General features: G+C 39.5%; 1 long non-coding RNA gene across 1 annotated transcript in view; it reads right to left on the minus strand.

Annotated features, from left to right (window-relative positions):
• Positions 1-12,696: 12,696 nt before the first annotated feature.
• LOC107570357 (uncharacterized) overlaps positions 12,697-18,856 on the minus strand; it is a 17,391-nt gene continuing 11,231 nt past the window's right edge. Inside the window, exons 2-4 of the long non-coding RNA XR_001607024.1 lie at positions 16,518-16,521; positions 14,443-14,448; positions 12,697-12,712 (exon numbers count right to left, since the gene is read on the minus strand). This is a non-coding gene — a long non-coding RNA (uncharacterized lncRNA). The remainder of the gene's footprint in view (positions 12,713-14,442; positions 14,449-16,517; positions 16,522-18,856) is intronic.

The following is an 18,856-nucleotide window of genomic DNA, read 5'->3' on the forward strand; positions in this document are numbered from 1 at the left end:
TCCATGCTTTGCTTGGTACCCGGGATTTCGCGGCGGAGGTGCAGTGGACCGATCTCTCTTTGGCGGAAAGTGGCTCATCGCCTTTGACTGTTTCTGGGCCTCCAGAAACTTCTCCGAAAACGAGCACACCGCATCACCGAACAAGCCGAGTGGAGATATTGGTGCGTCCAACAGCTGAGCCTTCTCTGATTCCCTCATTTCAGTCAACGTCAGCCAAAGATGTCGCTGCAGCGTGACGAGACTGCCCATACAGCGGCCAATTCCCTGGGCCATCTTCTTCATGGCTCTGAGAGCCAAGTCAGTGGCCGAACGCAGCTTTTTGAAAGCTGCAGAATCTGGCCCCTCCTCATCCAGCATTTGAAACATCTTGGCTTGGAAAGCCTGGAGAACGGCCATAGTGTGAATTGCGGACGCTGCTTGGCCGGCTGCCATATAAGCCTTTTCCGCGATGTGACTCTTGGTGCGGCACGGCTTCGATGGCTTCTTGTCACAGTTAACATCTTCCACATTTAATTTCATTAACTTCCTATCGTAATGGAGAGAAATGAAGTAGCACGTTGATCTGCCAGCTGTGGGTTTTGTTATATCACTTCTCATATAAAGAGCCAAATAATCTTATAATTACACCTTTCCCCCATCAGCAGCTGTCATAAACAAATACAGCCCTTACCTCTTATATAGATGGGAAGTGTAACATGAGATCCAGGATCCTCAGCAAAATGTCCTGATCAGCTCAGCAGAATTCTTACCACTATGAAGCTCGCATTGGAGTTTTATGAAGAAATTCAGATAATGAATTACTCTTAATAAATTACTCAGAGACTTGTTTAAAAGAAAGTTTATCGAATCACCATATTCAAATGGTTTCGCTTTATTAAAACAATAACTCATAAGCAAATATCAAGAAAGTAACAATGTATAGTCTTCACCCGATTTTCGGCCTGCAAAATCATAAAGCACTGGATTATATAGGAGAGGGCGTATACAATCTTCCTCTCCTGCAAAGCATCTCCTAAAATCTCCCCTATTGGGTAAATGCAAGTTACTCTAAGCACTTGGTCACACCCCTTGCTTCAGCGGGTTGCGATACCATTCCAACATAACATCAAGCACAGCATACACACACACGTGCATCTCCAAAAATATATGCGAAGAAGTTCATCTCCTATATGCTAACACAGGATGTCTGACCTTTTTTGTTTAACCACAATTCCGCATCTTCTTTACTAGACAATAACAATACCTTTTCAAAAATATACGAGCGAGTTTTCACACCTCAGCATTTTCCATTCGTTAACTGTTAACCCAGATAGCGACACCTGCTCTCGCTTTTTGACAGGATGTCAGTTAACTGTTTATATGTCTATACTTTGGAGGCGGTGCTGGCTTTTTGAATTTTCAAACAGTCAACCTCGCCTCGCAAAGTTTCCATTTTCAAATTAAACTCATTAACTTCAATAAATTGTTTAACCCTTTTCATCAACCGTTTATTTTCAAGTTCATATTGATGAATTATCCGAAGAAGTTCCTTAGCCATCAGGATCATGTCTCCTGTCTGGTCACTTCTGCTTCTCTTCTTCTCCATCCTGCTCTTCTTTTTAGCGTCCCGCTGATATCTCCTCTGCATTGACTCTATAAGTAAATCATTAATAGGGATTTCCAGTTCACTTTTTTGATTCAGTTTTCTAATATGTGGAGTTTGACCGGAAAATTTTATATTTTGTCCTTCACCCTCTCTTTCCATTTTTCTCTGTAATTTTGGAGTTCTTTTTTCAGCACAGTCCATAAACATATACCCAATTCGTTCACTACTAAACCATTTTTCAATATACACATCAAAAATATTTCCCTTTCTCCTGATTAAGGTGACTTCACAAAATTGACATCTGTATAACTCATATTCATTTCTTGGATATTCATTGTTGAACAATTGACTAGGTCCGTCCTTTTCCACATATGTCTCCAGAACTTCAGACGAGAAGAAGACTTTCTCTGGCGAGTCCGATGCAGATTTAATCACTTCCAGAAACGCTTCGAAAGTCATTCCAGCCTTTCGGCTGTCTTCCCTCACAATGACTGCAGCCATCTGTAGAAAAGGCGACAATCGTCAAAATAAGAAAGACCATAGGTACCGGTATTGGCTATTTCATCTTTTACAATTTTATCTTCATCATTCCCAATACCAGTTGCTTTCATTTGTCTTATTCGATCATTTGAAATACAATTCTCGGTGCCTTACTTATCATTTCCGGTCTATCATACTGTCGTCCGGGAATACATAATTTTATCCACCATGGTATCATATACATTCCATAATTGTCTTTTTCTAATATTATTTCAGTAAAACCACATACTTTCAATTTATTTTTTATGTCAATCCCCACTCTTACACTCATGGCATGGACCATTTGCCATATCAAAACAAAAGCTTTAAAACCATTTTGAACCATTGTTTCAGGATTATTCATACACATTATACATCGGCGTTGGAGGTACCGGTATTGGCTATTTCATCTTTCACAATTTTATCTTCATCATTCCCAATACCAGTTGCTTTCATTTGTCTTAATTCGATCATTTGAAATACAATTCTCGGTGCCTTACTTATCATTACCGGTCTATCATACTGTCGTCCGGGAATACATAATTTTATCCACCATGGTATCATATACATTCCATAATTGTCTTTTTCTAATATTATTTCAGTAAAACCACATACTTTCAATTTATTTTTTATGTCAATCCCCACTCTTACACTCATGGCATGGACCATTTGCCATATCAAAACAAAAGCTTTAAAACCATTTTGAACCATTGTTTCAGGATTATTCATACACATTATACATCGGCGTTGGCCGTCAATTAATTCAAAATATATTTTCCAGTGTACCCTTTATATTCCATACAATATTGATCACTCTTGTGATGTTTCCACTTATACAAGAAATTATCCTCCACCATTCCCTGCTTCATTCATTCCACGCCTGAAAGAACCATCTGTAAATCATGCAGACATGGAATCGGAATTAACTGTAGCAATTTGTCCAAAACATTTCCTGCATTTCTTCAGAGCTATCTTCATTTTATCCCATCTGTTCATCAGTATAAGAATGCCTAGGAACACTATGTTGTCATTGCTTAGGAAAAATCCCAGCATAAAAACAGTTAATGTCATAAGGCCAATCAAAATCCATAGGTTTGCTTCCTTTCCATAATGAAACATTAATATTCCAATTAGAATACAATGCACTGGTTACAATAATAACTAGTTCCCCCCAATAGACTAATTCATTCTTTTTTATCATTATAGTAGCAATATCAACAATTATTTTACCTAAGCTCGATAAGAATAGGATTAAAGCCCCCCTTGCTTCTAGCTAATTTTGCCAACCTTCTGATACCATCATCAGAGAACACACTAGAATTATTTGGCTTAATTTCTTCATTATTATGATCCTACCAATTTGCAGGCAACTAAGTAGAAGGTGCCACCAGAGATTCTTGTTAAGACCTTGAAGAAGCATCCATAAAATAAAAGCCCCAATTTCCCCACTAACCTGAAGCAGTTCATCAGAGGAACCTGCAGAATCCTCCTCAGGCTGCCCGTTAGTTTCGTTTGGTGTCCCTCTTATTGAATCGTTGGATGCCATTTTATCGTTATCAATTTCGATTTCTGTTGGACTTTTTAGCGGCAATTGGTTTAAATGGTAATTGTTTTCAAGTATATCCCTCAATTACCCAAATGTTTCTTAGTTTTCAGTCCCAAGTGAGTCTGTGCCCTCGTCTCGTGAGCTTTTTCCCTATACTCTTCTAACACCTTAACTCCTCTTACTTCCTTTTCTGTAACTGTCTTACAACAGAGGTTTTTCCGTTATGCTTTTAGTTCTCATTCTGAAACGTCTCTGCCCCTTAGCTTGAAAATCTATTAGTTTTTCTAGAATAGCTAACTCATCTCCTTTATTCTCTTTCTTTGATAAAAGACATATTTGGTCGTATACCCAAGCGATTTTTCCCCAGGACCCCTGTTTCAGATCCACTTCAGGGAAGCATTTCAAGATCGGCTCATGCCAGAGCGTCAGATGCCACCTTGTGGACTCTAAGTCCGTTAGGGTCAAATCCTTTTCGCGATCTCTCCTTTTTATTTCTCGGACTAATTCTTCTCTTTCCGAAAGAGCCCTGTCTTTAATTTCCTCCCTGTCTCTGGGTAGCATAGGGACCCTTGCGTCCAAAAATGCAGCCCTCTCATGTTCTCGCATACCTAGATAAGGATGCCTAGAGAACCTGGATATTATTCCGTCCTGGAATAATCCCAACGGTTTGAGAACTCTCAAAGTCTCCCAAACCGATCGTGAAGACATTAAAGTCCGTTCCTTTGCCTTGCAGATCAAACAAACCCACGAAATCTTGCCGTTCCAAGTACAGTTACATCGTTCACCAAAATTCCCGGACACTCTGTATGAGTCTATCCGTATTTTAGGATGGCCGAGTCAGCAGTCTGCACATATAAGGATGCCTGCTACTTCAGTGTGAGTCTATCTATACATAGTCCATTCAACCCCAATGTCTTTCTTCTCAATGCAGAAAGACAGAGTTGGCATGGCGCATAACTGGCTGCATATTAGACAGCAATATGGCCTCACCGTGGTTTCTATGACTTTGTCACTTGTTCCGTCAAAGCCTAGAAATCTCTCCATCTCCGGTTCCAGCCATAGAAAAGCCCTTGATCCATGCTTACCGTACTCCACCCGTATTAAGCCCTTTCGATTTATGATAGCTATTATAGCTTCCATTTCCTATTTCTTTATTAGATCCTTGTTACTTTGAATACCGTTATTCTGTAACTCAACCGTATTGGACCCCGTTATTGTTTTTTTTAGTTTTTTTTACCTTTATTTAACCAGGAAAAAAACTCATTGAGATTAAAAATCTCTTTTTCAAGAGTGTCCTGGCCAAGATAGGCAGCAGTACAACCATGCATACATACAGGTACAAAATATAGTAACATAAAACAACTAAAATAGCGAATCCTTCAAAATAAACCACAATCAATAACACATCAGTCAGAACATCTACAGCCAGATGTGACTGCCTCCAAGTCAGTTAACATCCTCTTAAAAGCGTATTAATTTTCATAGATTTCTGTAATTTGTACAATGAAGAGGGAGCAGCATACCTAAAAGTCTTTTTTCCCAGCTCAGTTCTAACCTTTGGAACAGTCAGAAGGAAAAAATCCTGTGAACGAAGATTGTAAGTCCCAGTGTTATTTACACTGATGTAGGTCAGAAGGTAGGATGGAAGTAGACCTAAAATAGCTTTGTATATGAAGATATACCAATGTTGAAGTCTCCGCATTGATAGAGAAGGCCATCCAACACGTTCATACAGTTCACAATGGTGAGTGAGGACTTTAAAACCAGTGATGAACCTCAGAGCTCCATGGTATACAGTGTCCAGTGCATGAAAACTTTGAGACGAAGCATGCATGTATAAAACATCACCATAGTCAATGTAAGGGAAACAGGTCAATAATTTAGCTCAAAGGGAATCATTTAAGATTTTAAAGGGAACTCCACCATTAATATGTAAGGGCATTTGGACAGAATCACTGTTTTACAGCTGATCACTGAGACTGTGGATGGATATTTATATCCAAAATATAGTGAAAACACTATTAATTAGCACGGTAACAAGGTCGGCAGTTTAAGACATTAACTTGTGAGCACAAAACACAAGATACTTCTCTTTTCAATATAAATAAGGCTTTATTGGATAAATCTAAGACATATAAACTAATCTAACACACGCATTCACACACAAGTTGCAGAAAGAGAGAAAGTGAGGAAATAATTAGTTTAAGAGAATGAAAATGTGAAATCCCAAGTTTACAGCAATATGTGCATTGCATAGATCTGAACAACCATCAATCACTTAATTAACCCTCGCACTGAGTTCCTCAATGAGGTTAAAATTGAGATTAAATGCACCAGTTCAGCTCTCTGGAGGTACTTGCGTTTCTGTGTCGGGGGTTCCCTTCCTTGTCTGCTGAAAGGAGTTTCCCGAGGTTGCTGATTGGCTGGAGGTTCAGTCTTGGGAAGCCAGTGATTGGGCGTTGGCTGGCGACGCGGAGCTGTGGTCTGCAGTTGAAGTGTAGACAGCACTCTTCTGGAAGATGCGGCGCCAAAACAGACAATTTTGAGATCGGTCTGTAGTTATTTAAGATAGAAGGGTCACCACCTTATAACAGGGGAACCACAAAGGCTGATTTCCAGATGAAAGGAATGGCATTTGTGTTTAAGCAAAAAATATTAGTTAAAGGCACTACAATAAAATTTGCTGCTAGCTTTAAAAAATAAGGATCCAATTTATCAGGGCCTGCAGATTTTGTCATGTCCAAATGCTTGAGGGCTTTATTTACGTCTGAAGCTATAAAAGGACTAAAACTAAAAGACTGACTAGAAGGATCCAAACCAACAGTCTCCACTGTAGAGGAACACCCATATTGAGTATTAAGTGATTCAAATAAAAATCCTGAGGCTATGAAATGTTCATTGAAACATTCAAGTATTTTGGTCTTGTCCGTAAGTTTTTGAGAGTCTATCATAATGCTTGAAGGAAATTCCTGGAAATGTACTGTTTTCTGATAATGATTTGATAGTTTTCCAAAATTTTGATGGGTTATTTAGGTTATGAGTAGTTTGAGAAAGAAAATGGTCAGCTTTGGCTTTTCTAATTTTTAGAGTACATGCATTACGCAGTTGCCTGAAAACCAGCCAGTCAGAATTCTGAAGGAACGTTAGTTAGAATCACATCTATTAGCGATGATTTTTTGGTTGGTTTTTGAAGTTTAGCCATGTGGGACTGTCAACATCTGAAAAGATGATTTAATGAATCACAATAAGCTCTGAAATCATCAGATACTGGTTGTAACCAGTTCCAATTTAGGTCTCCGAAGGCTACTAATTCCTTAGAGTTCAAATCAGAAAGGAGTTGCATTAAGGAGGGCAGAGCACCGCTACCCCCACCTCTATTAGGGCGGTCGGTCCTAAAAACATTATAACCACTTATATTGACTTCTTTATCTGAAACCGATTTACTTAACCAAGTTTCAGACAAGACAATTACATCAGTATCTGTAGAGTGAGCCCAGATACGCAACATGTCAATTTTAGGTACAAGACTGCGTACATTCAAATGAAAGAAACCAAGACCAGACCTTTCTTTAAAATCTGCCGGGGTGGTAAAGCCTATAGGGGTGTCTGGGCCTGGGTTTGGCTGCACATTTCCTGACATCAACCGTAATAAAGCAATTAAACATTTTAGCTTAAATTATTTCTTGTACGATTCATTGCTTCTCCGACCAAAATTGGAATCTAGGTACACACAGGAGATAGTGGTAAAATTGTCACAAAACATCATAATACTAGACAAACAGACCAAGTCAACAGTATCAGAGGAGAAAAATAGGGGCAGAGGGAGTGATGCGACATTAAGTGAACAACCAAATGCGCACGTGCGTTCATATGATTCACACAGTATTGGGAGCACTGGACTGGAATAGCCATTCCAGTAGCTGGTGCTCCCAGAGATAAATAAGAACAAAGAAAAAGTGAAACAGAAAAAAGCAAGGAGCAACCACTTCTTTCTCTCCATGCCCATCGCACCACCCAGACGTAGAAAGACAAAATATTACATAGGACCCGGGCATCCAAAAGAAAAAACAAGACTAGGTATGATAAAGTCCAGGTCAGCGACGGAAAAATCCAGTACGGGTTATCCGTTTCTCAGCGGCGACTGATGATGTTGCGTTTCGTCACTCGTAAACAGGAAGCCCAGCGAGTGAGGCAATGCTGCGGGCAAAAAATTCAAAATCAAGGCCAGCCACCTCTAAAACATCAGGCTATATCTAAAAAACCAGCAGCAAGAACAAGAAAAAGCACTTTCCTTCATCATGAAGAGACCAGACCCATCAAACTCAGCGGGCACCGACCAGCCAGCTCAAGCCAGATCCCCCAGAAACGGCGAAAAAGCAAACCACAGCTCCAGGTAAATTTCCGTACCAGCTTGATGGTCGTAACCACTTGTTCAGACTGGGATTATACGGATACTGTGCATTTTTAAAATGCACTGCTAGAACTAGCGAAGTGCCAGTTCACTGAGGATGTCAGTCTCGATTTAAACTATACGGATTAGCATCATAAAACAACCATCAAGTATGACGAATTCCGACTCTATATTATAGTTATATTTTACGAAAGTTCACAAAATGAATAGTTGGCAAATATCCCATGAACAAACAAACATCAACCACTCAATCACGCACAGACAGAAAGACGTGCCACCATCTTGTATCAATCACTCCCGAGCCCTCTGAGAACTTGCCTACCTTCCTTCTTCTGGTAATAATGACTTCATCTCTGACTTTAAACTTCGAATTCTCAGCAATTTCTCTTTCCTTCAAGTTCACTGCATTACACCTGTTGAGATGCAATAAACACTTATCAATAAGCGTATCCCATTCTCCGAGGTTCTTATTCTTTCCAAACCATTCCTTTACAGAACGAATGGCGCGTTCCGCAATCCCGTTAGTCTCGGGCCTGTAGGTTATGCTTTTCACTAGTATGATTTTATTCTCCTTACAGAAATCTTCTACTAGTTTACCGCTTATATTATGCGCGTTGTCCGCTCTGATACTGCCCATCTTCCCGCGCCATTTAATCCACTCTTTTAAGCACTCCACTACTTTTTCTTCCAGTGCGGATCTCATGGGCCAAACCATGTTGTCTTTGGTATGGTTGTCAATAGCAAGCAGGAAATAACAGTTTCCTCTGCACGTGCACGGCCTCAGAGGCCCCGCGAAATCTATGCTTATTTGTTGCCCTGGAAACGCTTTGGGCAGCTCGCTCTCTACGCAGCCTTTCGCTGTCATAAATTTTCTGCAGACCTGACATTCCTTCCTTACTTCCCTATAGCGAGTTCGCCAGTTCGGGATATTTAGATTCCTTAATCTAAGTTCCACTTGTATCATATTTACACTCGGATGGTTTAACTCGTTATGCAACTTTTGAAATAACTCTGTTACTTCCTGAAGTTTCACTCGCCCTATCATTTTATCAATTTGCCTGTTACCCTCAGTGGCCTTGGTTGCCTGCAATGTATGGCTTGCTTGATGATATGTGTGGGCTGTTACTTTTTCTAACAGAGCAGCTATGCTTTTCCAATCATTAGCCTTCCATTTATCTAGTTCTTTATTGATACCATCCGTGACATATTCAGAATCGCTGGTTAAGACGATCTCATTATGCCCTAATTAAGCTGCCTTTTGAAGTGCGCTGTAGCGAATCAGCTCATGGGGAAATATGAATAATTAACCATAACTAGTTATAATTAACTATTCATATTTTAGATCCACTGTAGATATTTAGCTGACCACTCAGGGTCAACTGTCTTGTCAATTCTAAGAAGCTCCACAGCTGTCACCTCTGCTAGCTGGGCTGTCCCTTCAATCTCATCACTCTGCGAGGTTATCAGCTGTCCGTGTTGTTTGACTAAATAGCCCCATCATACTCTCCCTGCTCTTTCACTACCATTAGTAAAATATTTCGCGAGGTTTTTGTGGTCTTTATGATATCTGGTCATTTTTTCTTCCCTTTTCTGCTTCGTTCTTCGCCAGTCTAGCTGATTATCATTCAGAATCAAGCTCCACTGGTCAAATCGATGACTGTGGATGTAAGCCTGGTTCATCACTAGATTTTTCTTTAACCTGGAGAGCTCTCCTGCCATGGAAAAAATTATTATGGGCTGTTCTTTTGCTATTGCTTTCAATTGCAAAAGTCGCTTAGTCACAGAAGCCAGTACCCTCTCGGCTCCATTTTCTGGATAACGCCTCATTGCTGCTTCCTGCTGATGTGTGAGAAAGGCAAGAGGGCACCTTCCCCCCTCATTGGAGAGCGTTAGGGTGACTTCATCCTCTCTCTCTGAAACCTCAACCTGTAAGGGAATTGTCTCATCACACCTCTCGAGTGCACCACTATTAAGGGCCATTCTGATTAATTTCAAATGGGCGTGTTCCATTTGTTCTGTCCATTTCCATTTTCCTTCTTTCGTTCCCTGATAGAGAACTTTTGCCTCCCTAGAATATTTGGGTATTAATCCCCTGATATAATTCAGGGTTCCTAGCAGCGATTGCAGCTGTTTCTTGGACTGAGGGGGCCCTGTCTGTTCCATTTCCACCAGCTTCACTCTGGTGCTCGTCGTTAGAGCTTTTGTGTCCTTACCCAGTTTAAATCCTAGGAAATCTACCTCATGTTTTCCAATTTCCATCTTTTTCAGGCTAGGTTTTAAACCAGCCTCTGTTATTCTGTCTAGTGTCTGTTCTAGCAGTCTCAAGTGTTCTGCCTCATTCGTCGACGATATCAAAATATCATCAATATATACTGTAACTGGAATTCCTGATAAAATTTTCTTTATTGCTGCCAATGTGGTGGCTTCCGCCGCTGCTGTGAAGAATCTTTCTCAGAGTCTTGGAGTTTTGATGCCAGAAGAGGTTTTATATTCAGAGACAATAAAACCTGAGAGAACTCTCCAGAGCAATCTCCAGACTCTTTTTCTGTACTCTCTTATATACTGTTCGTTCTCTAGGCTTGTTTAAAGGTTTCATTCATATTTGTTATGGGATCATCACGATGCAGTCATGAGGCCTTAATTTGATGTTCTGTGAAAATAAGGGCCCCATTATGTGCCATCATGTGCTTATCATGTACTTCACCATATGTCTGCACATACCATTCTCATACAGTTTTCTATACATGCAGGCAAATACACATGATTATAATAGTAGAATAACTTAATACATAAATGGCCACATTCACACCGATTATACCTGACAATTTACATTTTGATTAATTAAAATCTTCTACATCATTAATTCATTTGGCGCATTCTTCAGCCCTTGTGCGAGCCTGGTCCATACATAATGGTCACTTCCAAAAGTAAAAGCAGTTTTTAATTGACTCTCCTCCGCCAGAGTAATGCTCCAAAACCCGTTAGCTAAGTACATTTTTAACAGCCAGTTTTTCTCTCTGCCTATCTCTGCACTTACTTCTCCACAATTAATTAAATACCTATTATCAGGGACTGTAACTTTATTTAAGGCCTTATAATTAGTTACTAATCTCCAGGAAACATCAGGTTTTGGCACCGCCTGCAAAGGAGCATTAGTGGGTGCCAATTCGCCTTTTGGCAGCTTCCTGATAATTCCTTGCTCTGTCAGCTCCTTAATTGTCTCGGCAATTTCCTTTTCTGCTAAGCTGTTAATTTTACATTGCCTCTGGGGAGGGGGAATTCCTCCTTGGATCACATGTTCATATTCAGATTGGACTTTGCCGCAGTCATTCTTGCTTTTTGAATAACTATTTGTATATTTTCTCAGAATTTTTTTCAGCTCCCCTTTATTGCTTAATTCTGATTAGCTTACTATTCTTTCTATTTCTTTATTTTGATCAACAACTCCTATCCTGCCAATTTTGATTAAATCATCCGGACAAAGGAGATTTTCACTTCCAAGAACTACATTTATTACTTCTTTTTTCTCCAACCATCTTTATTTCTCGAATTACCATCAAAATCCTCTAATGTAATTACTTCTTTAAATTCGTCATGTTTTTCTGTGGGTTTAATAACACGGTGATCAGCTCCTGTATCAATCCTAAAAGTAGTATCATCATATGTCTTGTATAATCTTTGATTAATTTCTTTCGTTCTTAATAGAGCTTTCTTTAGGGGAGCCGAAACCTGCTATTCCTCCTTAACCTCAGCATCTCTCTTTTTGTTTCTTTTTCTCTTGACTTGCACTTCCTCTGTCTCTGCAGGGGCTCTTTCCTGCTTGTCTTGTATTTTGACTCTGCCTATTTTAGTTTCTGGCCTGCTTTTTCCCCTTTCTGCTATGATCCGCGCCCTTTCTTCAGCGCTCAATTTGTTCCATTTCTCGGGACTTATGTAATTACCTTTTTCCCTATTACTGTCATTTCGATTTGTTCTAGGCCTCGATTGATCCCTAAATCTCTTTTCTCCCTGCGATGCATTTTTAGGGCTGTTTCTCTCTCCCCTCTCTGGCCCTTTTTTCCATTTTTCATCTGCTCTGCGCTCTGTGCGGGAGGGGGGTCTGGTCTCTCGCTCATGGCGATTGTATGGCTTTCTCTCACGGCTTGACCGCCTGGGTAGGTCCTTTTGCTGCGGTGGTTTATTATTCTATTTTTCTCTGTCTGTCTGAATTATTTCAGTTTTCCTGTCAAATCGAATTAAGGCCTTCTCTAATTCTTCTGAAGAAGTCTCCGGACCATAAAGGAGAAATTCCTTTGCCCCCACCAGAGCATTTCTTTTTACTCCCTGAAATATATGTTTCAAGATCCCCTCGACGCCTTTCCTGGCTATTTCCTGACAGGCTGTTAAAGAGCCTACTGTTCGCCATTTCTCCTCAAATCTTTCCTGTTCGACTTCCTCTTTATTAGTAGGTATTAACCCTTCAAGGGTCTTCGCTAATTTCCTACCTCCATGCAGTCCAAACTCGGCTAAAATATGTGAGTCTATTGATTCGCCAGATATTTTCATCTGTTCACCATAACGAACCAGCTCTCTCTGACTTTTCCTTTCACTGTGGTATTTTTCAGCTTGGCCTTTTTCAGAAGCTTCATTTCCTGATCTTTCTTCATTAATTCTTCCAGAGTAACTCTGGATTCCATCGAATTAATCTCTGTTTGTCTAGGGGAGCGCACTTGATTTATGGGAGTTATTGGCCTTCTCTGACCTGGTGTCCTTAAATGTAGTGCCTCTAAATGCTGATTTAGCGCATCAAACTCCACTGGTTGATTCATTTCCCTCTCTGGATGAATTTCCCTCTCTGGCTGAATGTCTGGCTCCGGAGCTCTGTCTCTGAAGCGGAGCCTTCTCGGCGCTCGCGCCGCTCTGACAGGGATAGGTGTCACATTTCTTTCTGTTCTTTTAACCACTAACTGTTCATAATCTGAATCTTCCCAATTCTCCTCTAAGTCACTGTCTGCGCTGTCACTTTCTGGTCCCACATCAGAATAATATTCTTCGAACAGGTCATTACTGACCGCGCTTCTAATTATCCTTTCCAATGCGGCCTGGCTTGTCAAATCTTTTTGAGCTAATATCGCTCTCTTACCTCGCTGTGTTAGTGAGGGGTCTGCTAAAATCTGAACTGCATTCCCTCCGTTCAAGATGCTCCAAACTTGTCCACAGGTTATTCCTGGGGCATATTCCTCATCCCATTTATGTATCCTGTCTAAAGCTCTTTCTCTTTTCCTGCTCGCGGCATGCGTGGGTTTATAGAAGCTTTTTCCTAGTCGAAAAGTCTCATAACTCTTTCCCAGCTTTAATCTGGGGAACGTGTTTTCTACCCTGTCTTTTCTCCCCCTAGCTGTTCTCGTTCGCCTCAGCTCTGGCCATTCAGGATCTGGGTCCCTTTCCTCTGGCACCTCGGCCTCGGTACTGGTCGGTCTCTGTATAATACCAGCTCCCTGGTTCAACCTCCCTTCCCCAGAATCCTGATCCTGATTCACTCTCGTAGTTATGTTTTCTAGGATTATGGGATCTGGGTGACAGATCATCCATGCTTTAGGCCAGTCAGTTCGATATGTTTTCCTTAGTAACGCGTTCACTAGGGCTGCGCCCATTGTGATTTCATTAAATCCAAAAATCCCTCCTGAAATTATGGGCATAGCTACTGCGCGATATTTATTATCTCTGGCCAACTTACATATATTGTCTATTAAAGTGTCCAATGTGAGAATCACTGTTAATTCTTCTGCTATGTCACCATTCTGTCCTTTCTTATGGCCTATTGCATGTATTACAGGATTCCCATTCGGCCCTCCTTTTTTTCTGTAAAACTGCATCGCCTGTCCTTATGGGATTTTTCCTGCGCTCTATTGTTCGATCTGATTCATCCTGAAACCTTTGCCCTGCGTGCTTTCGAAAGGCACCTGCTACCCCCGCTCCGTGCTGGAGTTCGGTGTTGGCCGCGTTCACTAAAACGCTAGCTTCCTCCTCTACTTCCAAATGCCCTTCCTTAAGCATAATTAAATTCCTGCCTTTGCCGAAATATATCCTAAGCGGTTCCTCATTTTCTGATGAAAACTCATCATCTGGGCTTTCTGGATTTTCCCGCTGTGGAGCACTTGGATCTAGGGCGCTTCTATTCCCCTCTCTACGGGGAATAAAATTGGGAGCTAAGGATCTGCGCTCGGATCCTTCCCCCATATCAACTTCTTCGAGGTCATCCCAACTTCTGGTGGGTATATTTCTGATTTCTGTCTCGAAATCGTCAAACCTTTGGGATATCCCTCCCTTCCCCCTCTACTCGAATAGATAAAGGGTGGGATTTCCGCTCCCTCGCATATCCTGAAATTCACCACTGAAGACATCATCCTTATTTCGTGCCACGGAATTTGACCAGAACCACATCTACACTGTGTGGGATTAATCCAATCTAATCTTCCAGCTAGATCTTGAGCGATGAGGCTGACCGTCATCATTTGCCCCATTATAATTCACTTTCACTTTTGAATCCGCTCTTGATTTAGCTTTACACTCAAACAGGACTCGTTCTCCTCCGAGAATTCATTGAGTCCTTTGTCTTTATTTCTCAGGTCTTTACTTAAGCCTGCGCGCACGAAAAAGACAACAGTCCTTTTGAACTACTATTGTGGTCGTGATCTGCAAGGACTTTCTGGGTTACTATACGTTCTCTATTATCCTTGAATTTTCCACTCCATTATTCGAGCCTCACACGTTGGGCGCCATGTTATATCACTTCGCATATAAAGAGCCAAATAATCTTATAATTACATCTTTCCCCCATCAGCAGCTGTCATAAACAAATAAAGCCCTTACCTCTTATATAGATGGGAAGTGTAACATGAGATCCAGGATCCTCAGCAAAATGTCCTGATCAGCTCAGCAGAATTCTTACCACTATGAAGCTCACTTTGGAGTTTTATGAAGAAATTCAGATAATGAATTACTCTTAATAAATTACTCAGACACTTGTTTAAAATAAAGTTTATCGAATCACCATATTCAAATAGTTTTGCTTTATTAAAACAATAACTCATAAGCATATATCAAGAAAGTAACAACGTATAGTCTTCACCCGATTTTCGGCCCCGCAAAATCATAAAGCACTGGATTATATAGGAGAGGGCGTATACAATCTTCCTCTCCTGCAAAGCATCTCCTAAAATCTCCCCTATTGGGTAAATGCAAGTTACTCTAAGCACTTGGTCACACCCCTTGCTTCAGCGGGTTGCGAGACCATTCCATCATAACATCAAGCACAGCATACACACACACGTGCATCTCCAAAAATATATGCAAAGAAGTTCAAACAGAGTTTATCTCCTATATGCTAACACAGGATGTCTGACCTTTTTTGTTTAACCACAATTCCGCATCTTCTTTACTAGACAATAACAACACCTTTTCAAAAATATACGAGCGAGTTTTCACACCTCAGCATTTTCCATTCGTTAACTGTTAACCCAGATAGCGACACCTGCTCTCGCTTTTTGACAGGATGTCAGTTAACTGTTTATATGTCTATACTTTGGAGGCGGTGCTGGCTTTTTGAATTTTCAAACAGTCAACCTCGCCTCGCAAAGTTTCCATTTTCAAATTAAACTCATTAACTTCAATAAATTGTTTAACCCTTTTCATCAACCGTTTATTTACACGTTCATGTTGCCGAATTATCCGAAGAAGTTCCTTAGCCATCAGGATCATGTCTCCTGTCTGGTCACTTCTGCTTCTCTTCTTCTCCATCCTGCTCTTCTTTTTAGCGTCCCGCTGATATCTCCTCTGCATTGACTCTATAAGTAAATCATTAATAGGGATTTCCAGTTCACTTTTTTGATTCAGTTTTCTAATATGTGGAGTTTGACTGGAAAATTTTATATTTTGTTGTTCAGTTTTTATGCATAGAATTCTGCTCTAATTTTTTTTGAATAATGATGCATTTAACAGTTAATGGCCAAGCGGATGTTTATAATAATTCACATTGTTGTTGTTGTAGATGAAATATCCTAACACAGATAACATTAAAGACATTTTTTTACAAGTTAAATGTTGATTATTAGTAACCCTTTATTGAACTCTTTATCTAAACCTCTCTACCCTACTTAACTGTCGGTCGCGCACATCCGCCATGTTTGTAGTTTTAAAAAAATTAATTAATTTGTGTTTGTAAGTCTGAACCGAATCATTCGTCAAAGCGCAATGGATTGTGGGTAATATTAGCCATCAGAGTGTGCACGGATCCACACTTCAAAAATCGACCTGAAATAGTAGACCATCCGGGGATGGTAACACTTTATTTTGATGGTCCCCCTATAGATAGTCTGTTGACTATAAGTTACTTTGCAAGTGCATATCTACTTACTCTCATCAGGGTAGTATCTGTAGATTGTCTGTTAAACGTTCTGTAGCAATGGTCAACTGACAGGCCTACTGATAATCCAAATGTTGTTAGTCTTACAAAAAGGATTTACAAGATCTCAATTTTGTTTTATTAGAACAATATAACAATATTGTGTCTTGTCTACACTGTAAACATTTTTTTTTTAAATGGTGAAATGCATGGCAGCACAGGCTGCCAAACATTTACCATTAATGGAAATAATGGTTAAACATCGTTAAAAAAACACAAAAAAACACTGTCAATGACTGGTAGAAGCTGCTGCCAAACAAAAACTGTAAGATTAAGCTAAAATATCCTATTTTTTCTTGAATGTTTCACAAAAAGTATTGCTACTTTACAAGGATTTCTTGAATTATTATTGTGAAACATTCTCTGTAAGTTGTAAATCTTTTGCAGTTAACCATTAGCTAGCAACAGCACACACAAGTGAGCTAATGAAACTATCACTGCATCAGCAATTACACAGTTACTGTCTTTCTATAAAGCAACAATAAGTAAAACGTCATCTGATCAGATTTTCTCTCTCGCAATTTTTGCTATAACAAATGTGCTTTAGAAACACACAGTTACAGCAGCCAGAGAAAAAACAGATGTTAAAAAGTCAAGGGTCAAGAGACCAACTAAACCTAATTACACCAGTAAACTGAACCTCTGTTAATTCTTAATACGAAGTTTTGTGTGAAAGCAATAAAGTCAGACGGGATTGAACTGAGTGAAGATGCTGAGATCTGGAGAGATCTGTTAGTGTTTATTGTTCTGTTGCTGCCAGTCATGTGACATTTTATTATTATTTTTATTTATTAATTAATTTATTTTTACAGTGAAGATGTTTGATCATAATAATTCAGGAAATGCCTGTAGATAAACCTAAAGATAGTTAGTTTTGTTTATGGTTTTTGTTTGGCAACTGTTGCTGCCAATCATTTGGCCGTTTTATCTTCTAATGTTTTTGTTATTGTATTAATTACAGATTATTTTTGTAATTTTACATACATTTGTACGTAATTTAAGAAAACAGAAAAAGTACTGCATAAAAATATAGTACATTTTCTGTATAAAAAATGTGAATTAGTGTAATTTGTCATTAATGTCATAATGCCTAAATGAACAGCCAAGTAGTTGTTTAAGTAATTTAGAGATAATTTTACAGAGTTTTGACCACAATTTAAAATAAAACAAAACAAACTGAAAAAAATCACAGTTATTTTTTTTAGTAAAATTATGATTATTTTACAGTGTACACATCCACATTTGAAGAGAATATTTATGTTTTCTGAATTCATGGCTTACTTTTCGTCTGCGGCGAAACTTGCTTTCATCAATGTGTACACATATGTTGAGCCCACCAACTTTTTGTCCTCTTTTTTTCCTGAGCCTCCGCATACTTCTCACACATACACTTCGCAATTTCATGGACATCTTGGACAGGGTCGCACTACTATTTGAGATGTCATCTAGCATCATATCCACCTGTCGCATATGGAGACCCTGTGAAAATCTAAACACAATGCAATGCAATATTGCAGTAAAAGGACAGAATTAGAAATGTAATGTGCAGACAGTTATGGAGGAAATGGCACTAGAGATCAATCAATCAATCAATCAATCAATCAATCAATCAATCAATCAATCAATCAATCAATCAATCAATCAATCAATCAATCAATCAATCAATCAATCAATCAATCAATCAATCAATCAATCAATCAATCAATCAATCAGATACTTACCAGATGCAACCATCTTTACAAGAAGACGTCACCATTTTCATGCATTTCTTGCATCGCCTACATTTCATTTGAGCATGGAGTAACCTTTTTCTTTGCATCCACTTCATCAATTTTAGACGTGACTTGTTCGTTTCTCTGACATAAACTTTCTCAATGAGTGCTCTTAACAAAGTGCTCATCTACACAATTAATTAAATGTACTGTAAATCTAATATTTTATTTTCCAAGTTTGATTTCTTCTCTCCTACCCGAACTTCATCAAAAGGGTTTTCTTTATTTAAATGAGCTGTTGGCGCGATTTCTTTTTACAATTCTAGGCGCGAAATGACGAATCCGGAAATGGGCGGGACTTTGACGGCTCAGATGTTTTGGGAATAAATATTATTTAAATATATATGTATATATACTCTATGCCGTTTGTTTTTATAATATTTAATTACTATTAAATTACAGTAAAGTTTATTTGTATCAATATTTATTAGTTTTTCTGTCCCGACTGCACCACCGATAGAACATTTCTCAAGCGCCCTCTTGAGGAAGACTGCTTAATGGGTGGATCTTCCGGGACGGCGTTACGTTCCCTGCCGTAAGGTGTGATCGAACGTTCCAGACGTAACTAACAGCTGTGGGG

Source organism: Sinocyclocheilus grahami, unplaced genomic scaffold, assembly GCF_001515645.1.
Source record: "Sinocyclocheilus grahami isolate Dianchi unplaced genomic scaffold, SAMN03320097.WGS_v1.1 scaffold1446.1, whole genome shotgun sequence".
In the NCBI taxonomy this organism is placed as follows: Eukaryota; Metazoa; Chordata; class Actinopteri; order Cypriniformes; family Cyprinidae; genus Sinocyclocheilus; species Sinocyclocheilus grahami.